At 33.5% G+C, this 16,366-nt stretch overlaps 1 protein-coding gene across 1 annotated transcript in view; it reads left to right on the forward strand.

Annotated features, from left to right (window-relative positions):
- Positions 1 to 16,366, forward strand: part of GALNTL6 (polypeptide N-acetylgalactosaminyltransferase like 6) — a 1,162,298-nt gene that overhangs the window by 1,994 nt on the left and 1,143,938 nt on the right. The window lies entirely within an intron of this gene.

Consider the following 16,366-nt stretch of genomic DNA (forward strand, 5'->3'; position numbering starts at 1 on the left):
ACCAAGTGTTGAAAAGTAATATTGTTGAATTTCTTATTTATTAATAAATAAGATAGCTTCTGTAATTCAGCTTTTAACAATAGAATGCAACCTTCTTTGTGATATTGATGTAACACTTTTTTTAACTAGTCCTGTGGGACACCTCAGAATATTAATATTGTTAATTTCAAGGGTCATCACCCATGTACACCGTGTACCTTCCACAGATAGAAAGGGTTTAAATAAAAGTCCATTGGTGGACAACAGCAATATGTATTAACGGCAATTAAATATTTGTTCTTCTACTTAACAAAGTTTGATCTTCTCTTTACACAGTGGTAGTTAGTTGTGAAATATCCGGAGGTAATCTACTTTTTCATTTTGACAAGTAATGATTACCGGTCTCTAAACCTTAAAGATAACTAGTTGTTTATGGATTTTTGGTGGATTGGAATTTTGAGGGAAAATGTTGACATGTTTTTATTTAGTTGCTGAACTCTTATCATCCTTTCTAATACGGAGATAACTTTGATTTGAAGTATATTCTGTATTGTCATTCCAGTGAAAAAAAAGGAAGATGTGCACTTTGAATGTGAAACTTTTTTTTCCTATTTAGATCACTTATTTCTCCAACCCCTCATATGAAAGATTTTATTAATATTAGTAAATATAATATTATGTAAAAGTTCTACTTCAAAATAGTTAAAATAAGAAAAGCAAAATTGAATTAACAACTATCAGAAGTATTTGCTGTATAGGTAACATAAAACACTAGTTATTCTTATTAATGAGATCTTTACAACTTTCACACTGGCTCTTACTGATTTTATCTCTTAATGAGAAATTTGTCTGTCCAATGCCATTAAAAAATGAAATATGGCAAATCAACTCTATGACTTATTGTAATCTCCAAAAGAGTTTCCTTGTTTCTGGTCCTTCTATATCACCAATGATTCTTAATGGTAGGTAATAAATTAACAATTATAGAAGGCATGGGGTGGCAAGAGAAGGAGCTATTTTTCAAACTTTCATACACTGGAGTAAATAACTGATGGGTATTTTGTGACTTTCCAGTTTAATAAATCTGTGTAACAGTTTTGAAACCAAGAGTAAAGACCAGCAGTTATATGCAATAAAATGAATGTCAGTCACACACTTTAGTAGTTTTTAACCTAATTAATAGTTTTAAAACTAATACTTTCTTATAGAAACAAAATAAAATTTAAAAAGGCAGGAATTTATTGTCACTCACTGAAAGATAGAATTCATTGTAAAACAGGAAAAGATATGCTTTTACTGGTTTTATCCCACTGTTAAATATAATTGGGAAGATAATTAGATCATTGGATAAATAAGAGTTAAATACGTATATATACATATGCGTATATGCATACACGTATATGTATATATGATATACGTGTATGTATATATGTATGTGTATGTGTATATACACACTTGACCAGATAAAAAGTGACTTGCAGTGATGGATTAAACATGCTTAATATTGTGATATAATAGTTTGCTAATGTATATATAAATCCATGTTAGTAAGTCAGCTAGACACACAGGTTTCCAATTGAAGCATGTAATTTGACTATTGGATAATGTGCTATTTAAATTTAGCAATTTGTTCTAAAAAGACTATTTCATGGTTAATTGCTAAAATGTTCTTCAAAAGCCATCTTTTGCTATATTTATCACTAAGTTGTAAAATCGTGAGGGTAGGGATAATGTGCTGATTGAGGCATTGACAGCAGTAAGTACTGAAGCTATTCAAAACACGTCACGTGCCCATATAAGCAGTCTATTTTTACAGCAGTTTTGTGTAAAACAGCATTTGTGGTGCTAAATGTGATGTGATAGTGGGGTCACAGGAATTGAAAACCTTTACTGTATTAAATAGTTCAATTATTACAGTGGGTTGTAGGGAAGTACTTTAATTTATAGAGACTCAAAATCATAGAATGGCTAATACTCTTTAAATTCTCCTAATCTGAAAATAAAAAATAAAAAAAAATAAATTCTCCTATTTTTATTTTACCAGAGTTCATCACTAATAGTTGTCTACCTACTATTCAGTATATATAGTATTTATTATACAATCTGAAACAAAGTGAAGGTAAACAGAAAACACTGACAGAAACTATGTATTAATTTTCATACTGTTTAGTATTTTCACATTTTTATCCTCATTTTTATACTATTACGAGTAAATTGCACTTATTGTCATTTAACATTAAGAATAATATTTCTGATAGTTCCCATAATACTTGAATATTTGCTCCATCTATGATGCAGAAAAGAAAAAAAAAATGAAATAAAAATTCCCGGATTATTCATTTAAAAGTTTTTTTTTTCTTTTCTCTCACATGAGAGAAAAGACCAAATAAGATTGAAAAAATTTAATAATACAATAATTAAGATGTGTATTTTATTGTTTGGGCTCTGCAAAGTTGGAATCCCAGTTACTGAAATAATTTTTAAGCTTTTGAGACTTTTAATGTTTTAGAAAAATTTGAAGATATTTTATAGTTTTGGTTTATATGTTATTAAGTTATCAGTCATAATGTTCATATGTTATTTTAAGTTGAGTTAATTTTGTCACTTGTTTGTTCTTATTGAGATGATATAATTATCTCCTTTATTTTGTTTAGAAATATATATGTATATTACAAAATAATTTATTGATAATGAAGGTGGCATTTAGCTGAGAATGATTACTATATGATTATTGTATAATACTTCTCATTTTTCTCTTAAAATTTGAATTGCTATTTTTCTTTACTTTCAGCTGCATTTAAATTAAAATTATATATTTAGATCTTAATTAAGCAGTGTATTAGGATAATTAGACAAAACAATATTTTAGAGCAAAACTACTTCATTCTTATACCTTTATTATTATACCTTTCTTCCTAATTGTTCATACAAGAATAGGTAAATAAAAACTACCCCTAAACCACTTTCTTTCCCTAAATACATTAAGAAGATTAGTAAAAAAAAAAAAAAAAAAAAAAAAAAAAAAAAAAAAAAAAGTAGCTGCAGTTTGGCAACTAAGTTGCAAATAATATGACTTACAGAAATAATGCAAGAATATTCAGGGTATGACAAAGATCTTGCAATAACTTTGCGAATTATTTTTGAAATGAAAGAACTATAGTCAAAATTGCAGAATTTTAAATCAGACATTTTCAGAATTATTCAGAATGATTTTAGAAACTTAAGCTTGCCTTCGATTTTTCTAGCACGTTAAAAAAAAAACTAAACTAAACTAAATACTCAGGTCACTTTTAAATTGTAGAACCTTCTTCTTTGTACTTTGAATTTTTATTGGTGAAATTGGGCAAATCATGCTTGCCACATAAGGTATGTAAAGTCCTGATCACATCTTGGGTATGGAAAGTATGGTGTGGTAATGTTTTGTTTTTAGTCAGATCCACATGTAAGCTGTGCGTGACAGATGTGGGATTTTGCCTTCATTTAAAAACAAAATCTCTCCTGAAAGATTCCTCGTCATCTTTTATCAACTCTTCTAAAGTTAATCAGCACCACACATCGAGGCGATTCTTTCTTTTGGTGAAGAACATTTTTTCCCCCATGGCATTTTAAACCTGCTTTATGATGTGAAAATGTCAGATAATTGGTACTGAGTGTATGCAAACTGCCTTATGCTTTCCTTTGTCATGCTGATCACTAAAGCAGTAGAGTGTGTCTGTGTTTCTTTTCCAGCAAACACCTTAAAAGAGCTAAGGACAGGAGAAAAAAAATTAAGGTTTTCTCTTCTCTCTTCCTGTTCTCAGGATTATCAATACACTAAGTGTGAAATGATGTATTAGTTTGAGCCATACTGTTCTTAATTAGCTAAAATGTAGGTTTTAAATTAGGATTTTAAAGGACCTTTTCTTGAATTTATGGAAAATCCATTCTGAGTCGCTACAGGATCGCACCACACAGACCACTGTAACAAGTGTCTTAATTATTTGCTGTGACCTCGTAGATCGCAACATGATTAGTTCATCACCTTGCCTCCTGGGAGACTATGTGAAACACAGTCTTCTGTTCGCAATCTGGTAAAAAATTAGATAGGTTTTTCTCCCGTTCATTGCTGTATTCGATAAGCTGTGCTGAATCAATTAGACTCCTATAAGGTTTTTTTGTTTGTTTGTTTTCTGTAAGAGAAACCAAGTCAAGACTGGAATATGTGGGGAAAAGGGTAAGAAAGTTTGGGTGTTCTAAGTGGTTTAGAGAAGAGAATTGAGGAGTTTGCTTTGCTTTGTTTTGTTTTTTAAAGTTTTGTCAGGAATAGCCATGACAACCTTTAGGAAGTTTGCAACTGTGTCTCACCTTGTAACACTTTTATACAGATGAAAAGTCAGCTGAGGTACATCAAGAATAACCTTAAAGGAAGGGATACAAATTAAGATGAGGAAAAGATGTTAGGCATTGTAAATGGGATATAGAATCAGATGTGGTTGTGCTTTGTCTAAGCAGTCACTCATTTTTCATTTGCTTGGCTTGCTTATGATGAAGAGGTGAGCACTGGAGACTTCTGATTCTTAAAACCATCTTACATGACTACATTGTTCTTCTCTTTCCTTCATATTTTCATGTGTTGACAAGGTACCATTATAGAATTAAAGGTAAAAATATGCCACGAAATAGAAGGTTCTCAGGATGATAGTAAAAGTAAAGACATACTCATAAACTAGATACTTGCTCTCCATATGACCACCATCTGTCACACCATAAAGCTAACAATTCCTAAATTCTCTCAAAATGCAGTTGTAATTCTTGAATGCGCAACAAGAAAGAACAAATAAAAACTGTTTGTGCTACTGACAATATATATTTAGACAGGCATGAACATATGTGTATTCACACATATGGATTTATTTAAAGGTTGAAAAGGTTGAAAAGAAGAGACAGCATCCACAAATGTTCAAGAACACGATTACCACCACTGTTCCTCTCCAATATGCTGGTATCTGTTACTACCAAACTTCAACTAGGTGGCCAGAAAGAGGGTGAAAAAATAAAAAGTAAATTTAGAATAAAGGAAAGTCACATGAATGTTTTCTGCAACTTTTCTACTTCTAGTATAATGGGGAAAAGTATGGACCGGATTAGCTGTATTCTCAAAGTATTCATTTCACATATTCATTTAGCAGCACACATACACATACATCCCCATGCGTGGTCTCACTTATAAAGAAAAAATAAATCTACCCAACTGTTTCATTTTGTGTATTTTTTTTTTTTTACTATTGTAACTTTATGCTTTTTCCATTGCTTTGAATCCACAAGAGGCTGTTAGTCGAGTTTGAAGCGTCATTTAAATATTACTAGTGTAATTCTAGGAAAGTACGGAGAGATAAAGAAATGCATCTGTTTCTAGAAGTACTTACATCAATTTAGCAAGTGTGAGACTCATAGCAAGGATTTAGCTTGTTAGACTTGCACAGATTATAAATAGGGTGTTTCGTTTGTTATCTGGTAATAGAATCAATGCAGTTGTGGTTGCCATAGACGATGGTGGTGGCTATCAGCTCTCTATTGCAACGAGTGGGGTGGTGTCTCAATTCGGACTGAGAAGGCTAATTTAAAATTTATTGCCCAATTACTCATGGAATGTTATTTTCAGTACTTGAAGTCTAGAAAGCCCGAGACAGGGAATTTTATTATAAATCATTTTGAACTGTTTTATCATAATAAAAATGACCACATTGTCAGGGCTGCCACCCAAGTTTGAGTGAGTTGAGCTTTTCTTTTTCCTTATTTTTGGCATGTCTCCTCAGCAAAAGAATCTAGTTGAACTTAATTTTAGGAGGAATATCAGAATTTCCATTCTATCTTGTTCTCTTTTAGTATGTAAGGATGTAGGATCTGGAACCAAATTCTCAGGGTTCAAATTCTGGTTCCAGCACTTAGCACTTTGTGACATTTAGCACGTCATTGATCTTTACTAAATCTGTTTTCTCTTAAGTCAAATGAGGAAGACAATACTTTTCTTGTAGTGTTATAGTGAGGACTAAATGCTTAGTATCTTGAACAGCATATAATAAGGATTAATGAATATAGATTGTTTTTATGGTATAAGCATTTATAAGCAATCATTGCCATTAGCAAGGAAATTAGTGTTTGTTTAATAAATATTTGCAGATGGTTTCTCTTTGCAAGGTTGTGTCAAGAAAGCACAGCAAAAGAATGAATATGGTAGAGGACTGTCACTGATGTGTTAAATCCGGAAAGAAGGGACTGTTCAATAAACGAATAGGGTCTAGAAAATGAAAGGGTTTTTTCTTTGCAATTTTTTGGTCCAATGCTTAAGGACAGGTTTTTAATTTTATTTTTCATATAATCATTTATTGCAAAAAATGAATTTTTTTGGTATATTGCATTCAAAGTTATTTTAAAAATCGAAGCTTTTAATAGAAGAGATTTTTTTAAAAGTAATACTTCTTTGTAGTGACCACTTTCATTTCCCATAATAAATAATGCCCATAAAAAAAAAAATGCCCATGCCTCACATATAGGCATTTTTTTCTCTACATTAATTACAAACAAGAACCTGAGAACTACTTTTGCTGTTTAAATCTTGGCTATGAGAGAGACTGGATTAATCTGAAGAAAAAGTTAAAAAGCAGAATAGAAACTATCAAAATCATGAATCTACTTTATAAAGAGTTATTATTTCCTTCAGTGGAGTTAGGAGGTACGGAAAAAGCATATTGCATGTGCCCATTCTTAATTTTCTAAATAGTGAATTGGTGAGGTTAAATTGATATTCATGAAACAAAAACAAGCACTAAATAGTAGAATTTTCTATGTGTATCATGGACCTTTGGAAGAGGGAGAGAGCGGTATGATCTCTGGACCCATTAGAGCTCCATTCTTTTAGGGGGAAATGTTGAGCCACATCTTATCAGAATTAGACAGGGTTGGGATTAGGCTAAGGGTTAGGACAGATACTTCAAGTTCCAAATTTGGGCTCACCACTTCCCAGAACATGTCCTCTTGTGCAAGTCACTTAATGTCTTAGAACCTCAGGTCTTCGTGTGTTAACACAGATATTATCTTATAAAGGGTAGCAGAGAGAACTCACTGGATTAATATATGGAAATTGCCCTGGTGCATAGTAAGTCAAGTAAGGGAAACTAAACAAATAGCATCGCTGCCTTTTTTTCAGTTTTTAGGGTATTCATTAAAGGTAGTGAATACGCTTAATATTGGGCAAACTCAGTAAATTTATAATAAAAAAAATCACTATTAATTTGTTTATTAATGATAATAGAGATGTTTATTGGCTATACGTACCAACGATACTATGCTACACCCTGCGGCAAGTAAGTGATTAAGAGATAAATCTGTTTTCAATTAACTTACAATCTGCTCATTAGGAAAAGGCATGCACACACCCATAATACGGGGATGGATTAAGTTGTTTCACAAGAAATACATGTTCTAATCATTTACAGTTTAGAAGAGGTAGAGAAAACGTCAGTTATTGTGTAAGTATTATGTGGCCTTAAGTGTTTTGTGCAAATATACTGATTTAATTGTCCAACAATTCATTGAGATAGGTTCTTTTGAATAACTCAGTTCAGAGTTAAGTAAGGCACAAAGACGAAAACTTGAGTTTGTGCACTCTGGATTCATAAAAAGAAAAAAATAACGAACAGTGTTAATAGCTGTGTAGTTTAAGGCAAGTGAGAACTTTGAAAAAGTGAATGGGTTTGATAATGTGTCCCTGATACTCTCTTGATTGAAGTTACATGCAGTGATAGAGGTGTACACAGAATTGTAAGTGGTTAAATGGTAAGACTAAACAATACAACTGAAATATCTTATAAGATTGATAATAAGTATTTGTGGGCCTGGCATTGATATAAACAGCTGAATGTGAGGTCTTGTTTGGTAGGAGACCAGAGAAGCCAAAGAGGGCTGATGCATGAAGGCCAGTCCCTGAGGAAAATGAAGATAGATGAAAAAAAAAAAAAAAAAGGCAGAAAGAAGCAGAAAAGGTTGTTAGGACCTGAAAGGTAAATATAGAGCATGTTTCTGTTATAGTTCAGCAGAGAGGTTTGAGATTTTTCCTATGCAGTTATCTTACTAATTTGGAGAGATAATTGAACATTTGTGAAATGTTCTGCAAAGTGTGAAACAATATAATATGGTTATCTATAATATCTAGATAGATAGGTAATTAGATGTTTATCATAGTATATATAGTCCTGTAATGAAGATTGAAGACTATAATACTGAATGGGAATGTCAAGAAACTGTGGCAGCCACCGGGTCAATAAGACAGCAACGTACCTGTCAAAATAAATGCAGATAATGAATGGATATGCAGAGCAAAGGAAAAAAGCAATTGGTTATGTATAGGTAGTAGAATGAGGGAAGTGAAAGCATATTAATTTAAAGGAAAAGGAGATAGTAATATTAAGTTGCCAAGAATTCCAAGATAATATGTGAATAATAAAATTAATAAAATCATTATGATAAAAAATAAAATAATAAAATACAATATATTAACAATAAAAGTTAAAGTAGCATTTATGTATAGTTTCTTACCATGTACCAGACACCATGTTAAGCTGTTCTTAGTCACAGCATATCCATGGTAAAAAAAAAAAAAGTGAGACTTTTTTTTCAAAATTTGTTAAGATCTTCCAGTGATTATTCTACCAATATTGAAGTTTTGGACTATCTATAATTTACCGTATAATGTAACTACATTGAATATCCTGACTGTGGGGTTGTATATTAACTTAGCTGTGAAAGGAAATACGCACAGTGGTTAAGGGCTTGGATACTAGAACCAGGCTGTCTGGTTTCAGTTCCAACCCTACCTGTGTCACTTTAGACGAGTTGCTTATCTATATTCTGTGTCTTAGATTTGCTATTTCTAAGATGGGTACAAAAAACAGTGCCTACTTGGTTGAATTGATGTGTGAGTTAAATAGGTTAATGTTCATAAAATGTTTGAGGGAGTGGATTGCACATAGCAAGCAATTTTAAAGTGTTAGCTATTATTATCTGTTAGAATTCTAGAGAATTGAGATCGGATGAAAAAGGAAAAGTATGTTTCTATACCATTTCTTCCATAAACCCCATCATGAGGGTTTCTAAAGAATTTGCATTTTTTTTTTTTTAAGATTTATTTCTTTGAGAGAGAGAGAGAGTATGCACACAAGTGAAGCGGAAAGGGGCAGAGGGAAAGAATCCAATCAGACAACCTGCTGAGTGTAGATCCAGTGTGGGTCTCCCATCTCAGGACCCTGAGATCATGATCTGAGCTGAAACCAACAAGAGTTGGACACTACTGACGGAGCCACTAGGTACCCTCAGAATTTTCATTCTTAAAAAGCTTTAAAAAAATGTGCAGTCCCACATTGGGCTTCCTGCATGGAGCCTGCTTCTCCTTCTGCCTGTGTCTCTGCCTCTCTCTCACTGTGCTGTCATGAATAAATAAATAAAATCTTAAAAAAATTGTTCAAAGAAACATCTTTGACTTCTTTCTCTTTCTTCCTTCCTTTTTTTTTTTTTTTTGACTTTTAGTAGCTCATATGGAAATAATATAGCACTTAGTTAAGAAGTTTTTGTAACTTAAACCAAGGACTCACATAGCCCTACACATGTCAGAGCAAACTGGATTTCAGCAGAGAATCTAGTTCTTCCCAGCATCTGCAGTCAGCACCAATGCTGTTATGGTGACCTTTCCCCTCATATTTTGTGTGCTCTTCTCTCTGCAGGATGTTGATTTCTCAATGTGTATTTTGCCCTCAAGGGATAAAAACTATCTTTTAAATTATGTCATTAAGTCTGAACTTCTAAAAAAGATTATCTAAAGATGTCTTCAGGGTCGAATATTTTCTTATTTTATATAACTTGAATTTTAACATTATTGCTCTGGCTTGGTTCTGAATGATGCTGTTTGGGACTGGGAAAGTGAGCTTGACAAAAGAAATACTCTCTTACTCCTAGTACTTTGGAGAAAACTGGTTGGGAAAACAGGAATGGAAAGCTGTAGAAGACTAAGTGGTGAGGGAAGATGAAAATGCTTTTGAGTAAATTGTATCATTTTTTTATGGAGCCTAACAGTAGGGTATCAGATTAACAATAACTATATAGTGGGATTGTTTCCGTCTCTTGATTTCTACAGAAACTTTCATTTTTTTCTTTTACAAACTGAAGTAAATTACATTTTCTGTATAATCCCCACATTCCAAGGCAAAGATCTTGAGTTCTAATATATGAAATATGGTGGGAAAGATAAGTACCAGAGAGGCCAAGGGGATACTATTCAAGAAAGAGTAGAAATACAAACTACTTTATCACTTTGCCCCCCTCCTCCTTTTTTCTGCTCAGAGCTGACTGTCCTCTCCTTTTCCTTTAAAATTTTCCTTAAAGAAACATTTCAAATGGGAATTGATCAATTATTAGTCCTATGAATGGACAAAAGACTTCAAACTCTAAAAACTTGAGTCTTTTGCATTATATTAAAAGAAAAAGGTTATGTTGAACCTAACTGGGTTTTCAATTATTGAAATATGTATGATGTGAGAAATACTCTTTTAGCCCAAGGCTTCTGCTGTTGATCTATGTTGCCATTGTTTTGTTTGTAATACTGGGAGCTGACACCTTATTTCAGACTCTGCCATCAGAAGGTAAATATTGCTTAGTGTGTCACCTCAAGGGACACGATCTTGTGTAAGTTAAAAATAAAAACTGGCACAAAGAAGCCCAAACTACTAGTAAAGAATCTCTCTCTGCTTTCCCACTCAGCATTTCCTCCCATTTTCTAAAGCTGTTTTCTCCAAATTCCTCTTGTCTTCTCAAATCTTCCTTGCTTCCACCTGTCTTCCTATGCTCACTGGATAGCCTGGCCTCATTCTTCACTGACAGCACAGTATTTTCATATTGGGAGAACCAAGACCTCATGCCATAAAATCAGAAAAGTGCCCACCTTTATTTCTCAGTTCTCTATTTGCCTCCTGTGACTGTGGAAAGATGTCCCTAATTTTAGGACATATTAGGGACTTTCTCTCCAGACTATCGACCATAACTTTTTTTAGGAATTTCACATTGATCTGTTTTGTGTGTGTGTGTGTGTGTGTGTGTTATTTTCATTTTACTTATTTTAAGTCTCTTTCTCTCTGATCCATCCTTCACATCAATATTTAAACTTGCTCTGATTTTTCCCACTATTGGAGGAGTGCAAGGAGCTAGAGCAAAGCAAAGACAGTGTCATTCTGTGTCACACACCCCTTTGGTACTGTCCTGTCTCTCTCCTCTTAACAACCAAACCTGATGCATCTACTTCCTGACTTTCTGCTTCTGTGCATGGCAGGCTGATTCCAGCTCCTCTAATCTGCATTAGGTCCTTTCAGCTGTCACTGTGAATCTCTTGGTAGGTAGTTCCCAAAGCACTTTTCATTAATCATACTACTTGATATAATTTAACTCAACTCTCTTACCTAAAACAGTCTTCTTTATCTAAAAAGAGGGGCAGAGTAGGAGACTTAAAGAGAGAAGAGACTGGAAAGGCAGCTTTGGGAAATAAGCAAGAAGGTCAAATAGGGAAACGTGCACTGACTCTTTACTGGTACTTTAGGCTTTGCTCTGCAAACCCTTATTTTAATTCTTCTATCCCCATGGCCTATCCCAACCACCATGCATGCACAAATATATTTACCATTGTCTTTATAGACACCTACTTCTGTTCTTTTCCTTAAAATGATATTTTCTTTGGCATCTCTGCAATTCTTCTTGTCTACATTCTCGGGAGAGGACCATGAGAGAAGGGGCAGTTCACCCAGCTGCTCATAATTTCAGTTGTCAAATATAAGTTGATGACTCCCGAATCATTATATCTAATTCAGCTATCCCTCTGGACATGTGATCCACCCACCCATCTAAAATCTAGAAACATATTTTAAACCTTAGGTGTCTGCAATGAAATCTACTTTTCCTTACACTCCCTGCAGCGGTTCTCTCTTTGTGTGTCTTACTAAATTAAGCATACCATCATCTATCTCAGTGTTCATTATGATCAGTACCTTCATTATGTTTACTTCTGAAATTCAGTCCATTGATACACATTAAAAATTCTTCCTAAAACATCTCTTTTGCATTCATTCATGTCTCTTGATGCCCCTTGCCACTGCCATGGTTGGGACCAGCAAAAACACTTCACTGGATTTCTGGAAAAGAGCCTCAACTTGATAGTCCTACCTCCAGCCTTCTCCTCCAGTCTACAATCACAGAGCCTAGTTGTTTATCCAAAGTATGTAACTGAAGGCCATGGCCATTTGTCATTCTACTCATGAGGTAGCTTCCCACATCTTCAGATTAAAGTTCAAAGTCTTTAATATGGCTTTACTGTATTAAATGCTCCTTGATAAACCCAACTGGCCACTACTTTACTGCCAAGACTCTGCAGGCTCCAACCGCTTTGAACTTCTTTTAGGTTCCTTAGAATATCATGCTCTTTCTCCTCCAGGAATTTGCATGTATTTTATCTTCAGTCTTACCTGAATAATTTCTACTTTTCTTCCAAACTCTTTCTGGGAAATTTCCCCTGATTGCTCATGCTTGGCTTTGGTATCTTACCTGTTTCTATGAAAAACTTTCTTTTTCTGCCCTTTTAATGAAATTTAACAGTCTGTGTATTAACTACCAGTTTAGGTAGTTTATTCACCATTAATCAGTAAGTTCCGTAAACTTAGTAGAAGTTGATTGATGGCCTTACCCTGCCCCCTTGGCAAAAAAAAAAAGTTTGTCGAGGTACTAATCCCTTGAATTTGTGAATGTTACCTGAATTATCCTCCTAGGCCCTAAATCCAATGACAAGCATCCTTATAAAAGACACACAATGTGGGGGGTATTTGATGTACAGAAGGGAAGAAGACACAGACAGGGGAGGGAGATGCAGTATGAAGATAGAGGCAGAGATTGGAGTGATGCAGAATAACCCAAGCAGTTGGAAGAGGCAAAAGAGGATGGAGCCTCCAGAGGTGAGGCAGCCCTGCCATCACCTTGATTTGGAATTTCTGGCCTCCAGAACTGCTTGAGAGTAAATTTTTGTTATTCAAAGCCACCTAATTTGTGGTGATTTGTTAAAGCAGCCCTGGGAAGCTAATACAGTTAGAAATTGTCTTTTCCACGTTTTAATTCCAGTGCCCAGCATTGCCTGACCACAAGTTGGGCATTGAATAAATATTTGTTGAAAGAATGAGGAATGATAGATATGAATCGTTTTCTGAATATTGAACTTATGTTAGCTGAACTATATTTATACGAAAATAAGAGTTTGTGCAACCCATTATGTATGCATAAATGCCAAATAGGTATTATCAGACCACTGTGAATATAAAAAAGTTAAACTGTTGTCATTCTCATGAATTAGGTTCTATTTGCATGTGTTCGTTCTGTCTCTCTCTGACTAAATTTGCTGTTATGTCAAGACTTGACTGATCCTGATACTGAAAATCACAATGAGATTTCATCAAACTTGTAGACATCCGAGGTGCTATAGAAGCCATGTATGGCTCCAGTAACTTTAATGAAAAGAAGGGTCACCTTCAAACAAGCCTGTAAGATAAAGAACTGCATACAATCACAGAATGTGTGCTTTCTCTAATTATAGCAACATCTGTAGTATAACTTACACTTATAAAGTGTTTAGGCACATGATGTATCTACATTAACTACTGTGGCAATTTAGGCAAGACTTATTTTAAAATTTTACTGATTTATAAAAAAGCTTGTAGTTGAGTTAATTATTACAATCTACAAGGGAGCACTAAGCAGCCCACTTCATTTAAAAAAGTCATTTTGGAAATACAGATTGACATATTTCAAGGGGTTTATTTTAATTTGAACGCTTCAGATCCTAAGACTTCTATTAAGTTGATTGTCTAGCATAGGTCTTCATTTTAACAGCCCCAACTTCTTTTGAAAAAGTCTACCTTGATTTACCTGTGTTCATTTTAATTAGCAGTTGTCTAGTGGGGATGTGGAAGCAAGGAGAGGAAGGGAGAATATTCAAGGGTAAAACTTTGAAAGAGATTAGGAAAAAAATTCTAAGAGCTAGAAAAGATATGACAGGGTTTATTTGGTAGAGGCATATTTAATTCAGTGTCTTGGGGGAAATCTCTTACTGTTCTGATAATTACATAGCATTGTGTTTGATGAGATGGTCGCACAAAGCTCTTCTCATGATGCTAAATTACTTCAAGCACATTAATTATATTTCCTTTTCTTTGTACTAGTATGATGGTCAGCTTTGGATTTTTGAACTTCTCATTCTGATGTTTCTATCTACTGGTCACCTAACTTTGACCTTTTTTTCCCTTCAGTTGCTTTTGTGTTCATCTCAATAAGTGTGTTAAAATGATTTTCAGTGTAAGAAGGGTTACCAAGATGTATTAAGCTTTTAAAAGATGTGCAGAGGAGGGCTGGGTGATGGAGTGGATTGAGCATCTGACTCTTGATCTCAGCTCAGGTCTTCACCTCAGGGCCATTGAGTTCAGGCTCTGCACTGGGCTCTGCACTGGGCATGGAGCATGGAGCCTACTTAAAAAAAAAAAAAAAAGATGTTCAAAAATATTAGATGGAGGCTTTTTTTTGTTGTTGTTGTTTTTTTAAATCAGGTCTTTTTCCTTAATGTTATCAGTCCAGTGGCATCTAGTATCAAATGCCATTTAAAACGTTCTTATAGTTGGGCAAAAATAATACATGCTATTATACATTAGCTTGTGTCATAATATTTAGATGCTAAAACATAACTTTCTAGGCACCATCACATAACAAAAACATGCCTGTGGATGTTTGGTTAAACATTTTGAGAAAATATGTGCATCTGATTATAAGCAACTTGTTTGACATGAACACTAAAGAAGTCTTTTCTGATTTACACTTGACTTGATTTTACATTGTTTCTGTATCTGCAGTTACATATTTCTACTTATTTAAGACACATTCAGTCTTTGTCAGTGATCTCGTGGTAATATATTGTCTCTGAATGATTCATCAGTATCTTTCATGTAGATAAATACAAAAACTATTTTCTGTAATTTTTTTAGATGGAAAAGGTTTTCACTTTCATTTTACTGATGGAATGTATAGGTTTGGGTAAACATTTCTTTAATACATTTAAAAAATATAATACAAGTACAGCAATCAAATATTAGCTATGGGTATTTGCCCTTTTTAAATATAAAATAGTAGTTTGTGTATGTTTGTCAGTCCTTCTCGTTCTGTTTAGTATGTTTTGCCATCTTTAAGTTGGGTAGGATATTGCTTTTAATTTATGCTTATTTTATGTACCATTTTACTTAATTTCTTATTGTTTTTTTGTCTGATTTTTATTACTTACCTGGGACTTATATTTTATAGTGTTTTCTTTCTTTTCCTGTGTGACACTGATTATGTATGCAGATACATATATGTATTTTCATATATATTATGTATGTATATATATATAAATTTTGTCATTGTCAGTATTGATCGACATGTGAGTACTTTGTGAGAAAGTATTTTTTTTGTGAGAAAGTATTTAATAATATTTTCATTTCTCATTTTAGCAAATATCATTTTCTTCCATAGTTTATTAGATTTGAGTAAATATGAAAATTTGAGCTATGACCTTTAAAAAACATCAGTTAGGAATAGTGAGTAAGAATGACTTTTTTTTTTCTTTTTTACCATGGGCCCCGAAGAAAGATTGATAAAGTTAAAACATAAGGTAAGTGGGTGTCTGCACTAGCTGATAGTGACTATTTGAGGCTGACATGGGTACTTCTAGACAAACATAAACACGAGGTAAGCTTTCTGAGTCCTACCACCGTTAAAGGAAAATGTTTAAGGTCACTTTATCCTCATTGCAATACACATCCCCAAAGATATGGATTTGGGGTTTACTTTTCAATTTTTCAGGTTGCCCTAGATGCTCACTTTAACCAATATAAAATGCTATGAAGTAGTCCAAATCTGATTTTGATGATTCTCTCTTAAAGCTTTTTCTACATGGCCTGATTAGTGGCATACTGAGCACTATTAAGAAGAGGTAAGTGCACAAAAACAGCATATGAAATCTACGATATAATACTAAAAACAGTTTTCCTTTTTGTGTGAATGTGAAGTACAGTATAAATTGTTTATCACAGTATGTGATACAGAATGAATTACTATGGAGTGGTGACTAATTTTTAAAAATTTATGTTCCATTTATTAAAAATATTCATGCTAATAATAAATGTTACACATGAATGAATTCTTGGAGCTTTCACATATCTTATTCCCATTTTAATTAATTTGTCAAATACGTATTGCATTTAGCCAGGATTTGATGAAACTGCTAATATTAAGAACAAAATAGACT

The sequence above is a fragment of the Canis aureus genome, chromosome 24 (assembly GCF_053574225.1).
Source record: "Canis aureus isolate CA01 chromosome 24, VMU_Caureus_v.1.0, whole genome shotgun sequence".
NCBI classification, from domain to species: Eukaryota; Metazoa; Chordata; class Mammalia; order Carnivora; family Canidae; genus Canis; species Canis aureus.